The 11694-nt window shown below is 40.7% G+C and overlaps 2 pseudogenes; both read right to left on the bottom strand.

Moving 5' to 3' along the window:
• Nucleotides 1-502: 502 nt before the first annotated feature.
• On the bottom strand, nucleotides 503-2496 carry LOC141631616 (nuclear intron maturase 3, mitochondrial-like; annotated as a pseudogene).
• A 1753-nt stretch (nucleotides 2497-4249) lies between these two features.
• LOC141631615 (nuclear intron maturase 3, mitochondrial-like) lies at nucleotides 4250-6157 on the bottom strand (annotated as a pseudogene).
• Between the last annotated feature and the right edge of the window lie 5537 nt (nucleotides 6158-11694).

Below are 11694 nucleotides of genomic sequence, written 5' to 3'. Positions count from 1 at the left end.
GAAGAGATATTTGTCGACTGTCGTTTAAGAGAATTTTAGAGAAGAGAAAGAAGAGGGTTTGTCGACTAAAGAGAAATCAGAATTAGGGAAAAAGAAGATGCGTAGAATTTATTTTTATTTTTATTGGGCTTAGATATATATATATATATATATATATATATATATATATATATATATATATATATATATATATATATATATATATATATATATATATATATATATATATATATATATATATATATATATATATATATATATATATATATATATATGGCCCGATTGTACAATGCTATTGTACAACAGGATGTAGGATCATATTTGTGCATATTTCTAGTCTTCTGTTTTATTACGTTGTATAAATAGGTCTATGTTATTTCATTATTAATTGAGTCAGTTTACGAGAACTTTCCTCCTATGTTTCACTCTTCTCTCTAATTTTTAGTCTATCATGTGGTATCAGAGCTCTTGAGGCGGTGTTGACAACATAAGTCACCTCCGCTCAAGTAGCCAGGTTCGATTCCTAAAATGGGGCGATAAAAAAAAAAAATTGGTAGCAAAAAAAAAATTCACAGTTTTTTGTTTGAGTTTTAAGTGAGTCACGCAGTCCTTGTATCGATTTATTTTTGTGGCGTCATGTTTCTCAGCCAAGGTCAACACAGGAGAACCTCAAATGGTAGGTAACCACTGTTTTCACCATCTCAAAATTCCGACAACAAGCAAAGCACACTAGCCATCTTATTCCTACTCCTCCGTACCACTTAACTATATCAGCATCTTCTAAAGCGGTTAGTAGGCTGATGGGCCTAAGACGACCCATGTCATTGGTAAAGCCTATCAGCCAGTCCGCCTTCCTAACAAGCTCAATAGGTGCTATTACTTTCATACATAGTTTTGTCAAATCTGATATTGTCCTCTCATTGTACTTCATCTCCTCGTCTTCTTCTAATTTCCTTTCAACTTCCTCCAAGGCCTTCCTTACTTCATAGGGCTCAAATGTGTGTCAACTTCTGCTTGAAACTTATCATATGCATCAACAAGCTCTTTTGGCAGTTGATCCCTTATTCTTTTTAGCGACAGAAAATCACCAGCTGTAAGAAGACGATGCCAAATTGTTCGTTCTTCTAGTGACCCTAAGAACTCTTGCATTACTTCATCTGCCCAAGTTCGAAAAATCTCATTCACCTCATCCTCAATTTGATACTCGAACTAAAACCCACCACTTTTCTTTAATTTCTTAAAAACATGGCTAAATATTTTCATCCCCAACTGCTTCCTATTTCTCTCCCTCATATTCTTTAGCTCTAATGCCTTAACCTCCTTTTGTCTACGAAACTTCTGCCTCGCCCTATTGGCCTTTTCCGAGATAGGAGGCCTCAGTAAAGAAAGTGGAACAACCTGAAGTTCCATCCCTAAAAAAGTAATCTTTTCTGAAGTTGCACTATGAATACAACTGCTTAACCTATCCACATTCAAATCCAACTCCTCTTCTAGATATTTAATAGCCCAATTCAATAAATCCCTAATAAACACTTTCGAGCTTGATGTGATCATCAGTATCTCATCTAAATACCTAACAGCATACACCTTCACATGCTTATACAATACAACGTCACTAACACCATCCACAACCTCGAGATTTCTTTCATTCATACGAAGCCGAATTTTTTGCACCTTTTTATCAAAACTGTTCAAGTAAATGTTAATCAAAACCCCACACAACCCACATTCTTGAGGCAACCCTTTTCCCAACTCACCCCTACCCAATTCAATCCTCACCACATTACACTCAAACAACCTCTCAATCAACCCAACAAACAACTCATCATCAATTCGAGCTCGAATCGTGGAGCATAACCTCTTTACATACCTACAATCAAAAACATTTTCATCACTGAATATAATACTAAACCACCAAGCATGGGATTCTACAGAGTTCTTCAATTACCTCACAGCGGTATGTCGGCCTAATCCTTCTCGGCCGCCATAACAAAATGTGGTAAAACCACCATCATATATAATATCAAGAACCAATCTACGAGCCTCAATTACAACCTTAAGCTTCTAATTAGGCAAAATAAGCGGATACCCATTTTTAATTACCCCGTTATGAAGCGGGTCAAGGGTAACGTAGCATAATTTGGGATCGAATTCATTATGGGTTAGTTGGTGAGCGAGTTGAATAAGATCAAAGCGAGTGGAGACGGAGTCGAGGGTGAGTACATGGGAGCGAGTTGGGGAAGTTATATTTTGGGCGGCGGTGACGAGGACAGAAGGTGAAGCGACGACGTTTTGGAGGAGATTGGAGAATTTGGAATTGTGGAATTGGGAGCTAATTAGGGTTTTGAGTTGGGGTTTAGTTAAGGGTTTAGGGTTTAAGGTGAGATTTTGTGAGATTGTATTAGAAAGAGTTGAATGGAGAAGATAGAAAGTTTTAGGAATGATTTGATGAAGCTTTCTTCTTGTTGTTGTTCTTCTGCAGAGTACAATTAGCATTGAAGCTTGCCTGAGTACAATGAGCAAAACGTCTCCATATGATTTCACTCTACTCTCATATTTTAGTCTATCATGTGGTATCAGAGTTCTTGAGGCGGTGTTGACAACATAAGTCACCTCCGCTCAAGTAGCCAGGTTCGATTTCCAAAATGGGGCGATCAAAGAAAAAAAATAAATTTGGTGAGAGCAAAAAAACAAAAAAAATCACAGTTTTTTGTTTGAGTTACAAGTGAGTTACGCAATCCTTGTATCGATTTATTTTCCGCATTAAAAAAAAATTGAGAGAGAAGGTCAGTAAATTGTTTGAACAAAAAACAAATGGTGAGAAGTGCACCATAATTGAGAGATAGAGAGAAGTGCTCTATCGGGTTTGGTAGAGAAAAATGGCTCTATCGTGTTTTGGGTGAAGAGAAGTACTTCACATATTATGGTGAGAAGTGCACCATGAGAAGTGGTGGAGAGAAGGGCTCCATCGATAAATCGAATTTTGGAGAGAAGTGCTCCAAATGAAAGTTGGTGATGATGTGCACCAACAAAAGGGTGATGAGAAGGGCGTCACAAAGTGAAGACAAGGGCTTCACAAATTGAGATGGAGAGAAGTACTCCGTCAATTGACGTTGGTGACAATGGGCATCAACAAGGCAGGTTACAAAAAAAAGGTCACAAAATGAAGACAAGGGCTTCACAAAGTTAGATGGAGAAAGAAAATTTGATCGAACATTTTATGTTTATGGAGTCCAAGAAAAGGAGACTCAATTTAAGTCTTGATAGGAGACTATATTTGAAGTTGGGTGTGGAGCCCAACATGTGCGGGTGCGAAAAGGATTGCATACCGTTTCAAGGTAATTTGCTCATCGATGAAATGAAGATAAAAGGTGTCAATGAGAAGGCACTCACGAAAGTGATTTCAAGAATAAAGGAAGTGTTTAACGATATGGGACCAGGTGCACTATTGAAGCAATCCAAAGCTAAGTTGCAACAAGAGTACAAGACTCACGATCAGTTTCTAAAGATGCCAAAATGATGCGAAGTCAGTGTAGTCCAAGGCAAGCTAATAAATCCGTTATTTGGCAGGGCACACAAACACATTAATTTGTGGACATTTGAGATTAGAAAAGTAATCTAAAAATTTGGTTCAACTTTCAAGTATGTGATACTTGTTTGAAGACGGGTAGGCAAAATCCCGATGATCTAGTATGTGTTTCGGTACCAAAACGTGGTAACCATTGAATCACAAGAAGGCGATGACTCCGCATGATAAGAAGGCAAATATCGATCCGACAAATTTTGGATCAAGGGGGTGTGTTGGATTATTATGATCCAAAATTTTTAGTTTGTTAGTTTCCTAAACTTTAGATGTTAGTTCCTAATAATTAGGGATAGGTAGTGAAAATTAAGACTCCTTGTTTTTATTGTTGAGCTAAGTTAGTGGGTGGTTAATTAGAGTATGGGATGATTGTTTAGTCGTGGGATAATGCACCCATATTTCTAGTCTTCTGTGTTATTACGTTGTATAAATAGGTCTATGTTATTTCATTATTAATTGAGTCAGTTTAAAAGAACTTTCTCCCTATGTTTCACTCTTCTCTCTAATTTTTAGTCTATCATGTGGTATCAGAGTTCTTGAGGCGGTGTTGACAACATAAATCACCTCCGCTCAGGTAGCCAGGTTCGATTCCCAAAATAGGGCGATAAAAAAAAAAAAAAATTTGGTGAGAGCAAAAAAAAAAAAAATCACAGTTTTTTGTTTGAGTTACAAGTGAGCCACGCAGTCCTTGTATCGATTTATTTTCGTGGCGTCATGTTTCTCAGCCATGGTCAACACACAGGAGAACCTCAAATGGTAGGTAACCACTGTTTTCACCATCTCAAAATTCCGACAACAAGCAAAGTACTCTAGCCATCTTATTCCTACTCCTCCGTACCACTTAACTATATCAACATCTTCTAAAGCGGTTAGTAGGTTGATGGGCCTAGGACGACCCATGTCATTAGTAAAGCCTATAAGCCTGACCGCCTTGCTAACAAGCTCAATAGGTGCTATTACTTTCATTCATAGTTTTGTCAAATCTGATATTGTCCTCTCATTGTACTTCCTCTCCTCGTCCTCTTCTAATTTCATTTCTTCTTCCTCCAATTCCTTTCTTACTTCATAGGGCTCAAATGTGTGTCAACTTCTACTTGAAACTTATCATATGTATTAACAAGCTCTTTTGACAGTTGATCCCTTATTCTTTTTAGCGACATAAAATCACCAGCTGTAAGAAGACGATGCCAAATTGTTCGTTCTTCTAGTGACCCTAAGAACTCTTGCATTACTTCGTCTGCCCAAGTTCGAAAAATCTCATTCACCTCATCCTCAATTTGATACTCGAACTGAAACCCACCACTTTTCTTTAATTTTTTAAAAACATGGCTAAATATTTTCATCCCCAACTGCTTCCTATTCCTCTCCCTCATATTCTTTAGCTCTAATGCCTTAACCTCCTTTTGTCTATGAAACTTCTGCCTCGCCCTATTGGCCTTTTCCGAGATAGGAGGCCTCAGTAACGAAAGTGGAACAACCTGAAGTTCCATCCCTAAAAAACTACTCTTTTCTGAAGTTGCACTATGAATACAGCTGCTTAACCTATCCATATTCAAATCCAACTCCTCTTCTAGATATTTAATAGCCTAATTTAATAAATCCCTAATAAACACTTTCGAGCTTGATATGATCATCAGTATCTCATCTAAATACCTAACAGCATACACCTTCACAGGCTTATACATTACAACGTCTAACACCGTCCACAACCTCAGGATTTCCTTCATTCATACGAAGCCGGATTTTTTGCACCTTTTTATCAAAACTATTCAAGTAAATGTTAATCAAAACCCCACACAACCCATATTCTTGAGGCAACCCTTTTCCCAACTCACCCCTACCCAATTCAATCCTCACCACATTACCCTCAAACAACGTCTCAATCAACCGAACAAACAACTCATCATCAATTCGAGCTCGAATCGTGGACCATAACCTCTTTACATGCCTACAATCAAAAACATTTTCATCACTGAATACAATACTAAACCACCAAGCAGGGGATTCTACAGAGTTCTTCAAGTACCTCACAGCGGTATGTCGGCCTAATCCTTCTCGGCCGCCATAACAAAATGTGGTAAAACCACCATCATATATAACATCAAGAACCAATCTAAGAGCCTGAATTACAACCTGAAGCTTCAAATTAGGCAAAACAAGCGGATACCCATTTTTAATTACCCCGTTATGAAGCGGGTCAAGGGTAACGCAGCATAATTTGGGATCGAATTCATTATGGGTTAGTTGGTGATCGAGTTGAAGAAGATCAAAGCGAGTGGAGATGGAGTCGAGGGTGAGTTCATGGGAGCGAGTTGGGGAAGTGATATTTTGGGCGGCAGTGAGGGGGACAGAAGGTGAAGCGACGACATTTTGGAGGAGATTGGAGAACTTGGAATTGTGGAATTGAGAGCTAATTAGGGTTTTGAGTTGGGGTTTAGTTAAGGGTTTAGGGTTTAAGTTGAGATTTTTTGAGATTGGATTAGAAAGAGTTGAATGGAGAAGATAGAAATTTTTAGGAATGATTTGATGAAGCTTTCTTCTTGTTGTTGTTCTTCTGCAGAGTACAATGAGCATTGAAGCTTGCCTGAGTACAATGAGCAAAACGTCTCCATATGATTTCACTATCCTCTCATATTTTAGTCTACCATGTGGTATCAGAGCTCTTGAGGCAGTGTTGACAACATAAGTCACCTCCGCTCAAGTAGCCAGGTTCGATTCCCAAAATGGGGCGATCAAAAAAAAAAAAAAAATTTGGAGAGAGCAAAAAAATAAAAAAAAAATCACAGTTTTTTGTTTGAGTTACAAGTGAGTCACGCAGTCCTTATATCGATTTATTTTCTGCATTAAAAAAAAATTGAGAGAGAAGGTGAGTAAATTGTTTGAGCAAACAACAAATAGTGAGAAGTGCAACATAATTGAGAGATAGAGAGAAGTGCTCTATCGGGTTTGGTAGAGAAAAATGTCTCTATCGTGTTTTGGGTGAAGAGAAGTGCTTCACATATTATGGTGAGAAGTGCACCATGAGAAGTGGTGGAGAGAAGGGCTCCATCTATAAATCGAATTTTGGAGAAAAGTGCTCCAAATGAAAGTTGGTGATGATGTGCACCAACAAGAGGGTGATGAGAAGGGCGTCACAAAGTGAAGACAAGGGCTTCACAAATTGAGATGGAGAGAAGTACTCCGTCAATTGACGTTGGTGACAACAGGCATCAACAAGGCAGGTGACAAAAAAAAGGGTCACAAAATGAAGACAAGGGCTTCACAAAGTTAGATGGAGAAAGTAAATTTGATCGAGCATTTTACGTTTATGGAGTCCAAGAAAAGGAGACCCAATTTAAGTCTTAAGAGGAGACTATATTTGAAGTTGGGTGTGGAGCCCAACATGTGCGGGTGCGAAAAGGATTGCATACCATTTGAAGGTAATTTGCTCATCGATGAAATGAAGATAAAAGGTGTCAATGAGAAGGCACTCACGAAAGTGATTTCAAGAATAAAGGAAGTGTTTAACGATATGGGACCAGGTGCACTATTGAAGCAATCCAAAGCTAAGGTGCAACCAGAGTACAAGACTCACGATCAGTCTCTAAAGATGCCAAAATGATGCGAAGTCAGTTTAGTCCAAGGCAAGCTAATACATCCGTTATTTGGCAGGGCACACAAACACATTAATTTGTGGACATTTGAGATTAGGAAAGTAATCTCAAAATTTGGTACAACTTTCAAGTATGTGAAACTTGTTTGAAGACGGGTAGGCAAAATCCCGATGATCTAGTATGTGTTACGGTACCAAAACGTGGTAACCATTGAATCACAAGAAGGCGATGACTCCGCATGGCAAGAATGCGAATTTCGATCCGACAAATTTTGGATCAAGGGGGTGTGTTGGATTATTATGATCCAAAATTTTTAGTTTGTTAGTTTCCTAAACTTTAGATGTTAGTTCCTAATAATTAGGAATAGGTAGTGAAAATTAAGACTCCTAGTTTTTTTGTTGAGCTAAGTTAGTGGGTGGTTAATTAGAGTATAGAATGATTGTTTAGTCGTGGGATAATGCACCCATATTTCTAGTCTTCTATTTTATTACGTTGTATAAATAGGTCTATGTTATTTCATTATTAATTGAGTCAGTTTACGAGAACTTTCTCCCTATGTTTCACTCTTCTCTCTAATTTTTAGTCTATCATGATTAAACCCGCCGCATCAGCTTAGCATTAAACGCTTATAGTAGAATCTAGAATATATGCATCTCAGGATGCTTAATGGTCGTGAGGTGTTGTTCGATGTGAAGTATGAGAGGCTGCCGACTTTTTGCAATGGGTGTGGGAGGCTAGGGCATGGGGAGAAGGATTGTGACGAGGGTCCTTTTGAGGAGGATGAGCTTCAGTTTGGTGAATGGCTCCGAACCTTACCCTGGAAGATAACGAAAACGGTCAAGGAGGGGAGTAGTAATGCTACTAGGTTGCTAAATAGGGACTTCGATTTGGAAAGGAAACGCAGTGAGGAAGATGAAGTGGCTAAAATTATTGATAAGCTACAAAGTATTGAGATCGGGTTACGAAGTAAGAGGAAGGACGATGGGGAGTTGGTGCAGGGGCAGGAAGTGCTTGGGAGGAATGAGGGTGAGGAGGATATGATTGTGGATAAGGGGAGCCTGGCTGGCATGGGGCTGGCTAGCTCGAAAGGGGGGAGGGAGAGGTATACTGATGGGGTTATGGTGAGGGATGAGAGTGTGGTCGAGAAGATGCAGAGGCAGGGGGGAATGCAGAAAAAAGGGGGGAGTATGTTGGAAGAACGGGAGGGGTCTGGTGTGATGCACATCTCTATGAAGGAGAACGTGGGGGGACCATGGAACCTACTCGGGCAATGGGAAAAGGAGAAAATGGGTGAGGGTAGAGCGGTCTGGTGGAGGTGCGGGTGGGGTATTGGAGATGACGGAGATAGGCGAGAAGACGTCTCGTGAGGAGGATGAGGAGATGGCAGTGGGTAATAAGAAACTTAATGTTACGAAAGACGGGGGCGTCATTTTACCCGAGGCGGTGGTTGAGAGTGCTCAACCCCGCCGGGCCCAATGAGTCTTCTAAGTCTTAAATGCCGGGGCTTGGGCCACCCCGATACTGTTGGTGTGCTCCGTTATTTGATACGACGGGAGGCCCCGGCCATGGTGTTTTTATGTGAGACGATGCTCAGTGGTCGTGAGATGCGGACTGTCCGTGCTAAGTTTGATGGGTATGAAGGAATGGAGGTTGACAGTGTGGGTAGGTCCGGAGGGCTCGCTTTCTGGTGGAGGAAGGGTGTTAAATGTGAGTTTGTGCCGGCATCTGTACACTATATGGATTTTGTTGTTCGTGATGAGGGAGGGGATTGGAGAGTGACGGGTTTTTATGGGTGGCCTACGGTTGCTAATCGTCATCTTTCGTGGAAGCTTTTACGCATCTTGGGTAGACAATCTACTTTACCTTGGATATGTATTGGTGATTACAATGAGATTCTTTTTGCAAACGAGATGAAGGGAGGGGTGCATGCCCAATGGCAGATGAATAACTTTCGCGAAGCGGTTGACGATTACGGCCTTGTGGATGTCCAGTTCGAAGGGTACGGATTTACTTGGGATAATGGGTAAGTAGGGAAGGATAATAGGCAAAGTAGGATCGATCGGGTTATGGCTAATAGTGCTTGGTTGGATCGTTTTCCTTATGCGAGGCTATTACATCTTTGTCAGGAGTGGTCTGATCACTCACCAATTAAGTTACTTATGGACAGACGGGAGGAAAGAAGTGGGTATAAGAAGAGGTTTCGTTTTGAGCAGGTATGGGTGGGCGAGGCAGGAAGTGAGGAGGTGGGGAAGAGAGGGTTTGAGTGTGGGGGTTGGGATATTATGGCAGCCTTGCGTGAGAGTGCGGATGAGCTCCAAGCTTGGAAAAGTGTAAGTATTGGGAAGATTGTTAAATCATTTGCTACAAAGCGTAAACAAATTGAACGGTTAAATGAGGGTGGGCGCATGGTTGAAGAGGTGAGGAGGAGGAGGAAGTTAGTGGGCGAGGTGACTGACTTATGCAGGCAGGAGGAGCAGTTTTGGAGGTAAAGGTCGAGATCTCTATGGCTTAAAGAGGGTGACCGCAATACGAGCTATTTTCATAAACAAGTGGGACAACGAAGGGCGAAAAATCATATAAGCAAACTCATTGATGATGGGGGGGCTGTTTGAAGTGGAGATGAGGCGGTTGCGAGAGTAGCAACAAACTATTTTACGAAGTTGTTCACAGCTGCTCCTGAGCGTGAGTTTGGGGATGTGTTCCGTGGTATGGAGGGGCATGTAAGTGACGGGATGCACCAGATTTTGAGGCAAGATTATCGCGAGGAAGAAGGGTTGAAGCTCTTAATCAAATGCACCCTTTAGAAGCTCCGGGACCGGATGGTATGAATTGCTTATTCTATCAGACTTATTGGCATATTGTTGGTCCGTTGGTCACTAACACGGTTTTGGGCATATTAGATGGCGCTCCTATGCCGATTGAGCTCAATTATATGCATATCGTGTTGCTTCCTAAGAAGAAAGCACCGGATAAGATAAGGGATTTCCGACCAATAAGTTTATGTAATGTGGTCTATAAACTCGTTTCCAAGATAAACAATTTTTGAATGAGATTGTTTCTGCTAATCAAAGTGCGTTCACCCCGGGAAGACTGATATCGGATAATATCCTTATTTCTTTTGAATTATTCCATCATATGAAAAATTCGAAGAGTAGGGATGGGCACATGGTGATTAAGCTCGATATGGCGAAGGCTTATGATAGGGTGGAATGGGATTTTTTGGATAGACTGCTGCGGGTTATGGGCTTTGATGGTCGATGGGTTGATCGTGTTATGATGTGTGTCACAACGGTATCGTTAGCTGTCTTGAAAAATGGCAATGTGAAGGAATTCTTTCGACCCGGGCGAGGACTTCGGCAGGGTGACCCGTTATCGCTATATCTTTTTATATTGTGCGCCGAGGTGTTATCAAATTTGTTGAGGAGAGCTGTTGAAGATAATTCGCTCCATGGTCTTCGTATTGCGCTACGAGATCCGTCTATTTCATACTTACTTTTCGCTGATGATAGTATATTTTTCTTGAAGGCCTGTGAGGAGGAGGCGAGGAAGGTAAACGATATTTTACGGGCTTATGAATTTGCGCCGGGACAGTTGATTAACTTGGATAAGACGACTGTGTCTTTTAGTCATGGGGTGCCTAAGGGGAGAATGGCGAGTATTGTGAGACGGTTGGGGGTTCGAAAAGTGGGGTTTCAGGAGCGATATTTGGGTTTACCATTGATTTTAGGGCGGTCTAAGAAGCCAATTACTGATACAGTCCGAAACAACTTGCTTAAAAGACTACAAGGGTGGCGAGGGAAAACTTTGTCACCTGATGAGTATTTTTAAACTTCCAGCTGCTTTTTGTGACGATCTTCGAAGGATGGTCTCGAGATTTTGGTGGGGTCATAAAGAAGGGAAGAAGAACATTTCATGGGTCTCGTGGAAGCATATGTGTAAGCCTAAGTGTATGGGGGGGGGGCATGGGGTTTTATAGATACCCAGTATCTGCACCTTCCAAAAACCACCCGATGATGATCTGACTATAACGTGTTTTTGATATGCGTGCGTGGATTGGCTATACATGAGACGTTTTAATGCACTACTCGGATATGAAAAATGATTTCAAAAGTTTTCTAACTTCATTTGCATTAAAATAACACTATTTAGAGTTAAAACCGTGTTCGGACCCAAAACCAACTCAGAAACCCGCAACTCGATTCAACCTGAGTAAACCCAAATCTCGAATGTCGAAAATAATGCCATGAATGTCTTTATCATGTCATTTCCATTAAAATGACCCTAATTAGAGTCAAAACCGACACTGAGCCAAAAATCGACTCGAAATTCTAATCCCGACTCACACGGGTCAAACCCGAGTCAAGCACACAAAACACCTACCTCAAGTAACATCAAAATCATCTTATTAGATGTCCATATTGTTACACGACATCTTATATGAATACCACATATGAACAATGGACGGAGAATAGGCCATGTCCAAATTGAAAGGGACAATACACCCCTTTCCATCACGAG

Source organism: Silene latifolia, chromosome Y (assembly GCF_048544455.1).
Source record: "Silene latifolia isolate original U9 population chromosome Y, ASM4854445v1, whole genome shotgun sequence".
Classification (NCBI taxonomy): Eukaryota; Viridiplantae; Streptophyta; class Magnoliopsida; order Caryophyllales; family Caryophyllaceae; genus Silene; species Silene latifolia.
The sequence above is the reverse complement of the archived record's forward strand: the minus strand, read 5'-3'. Positions and strand labels throughout refer to the sequence as shown.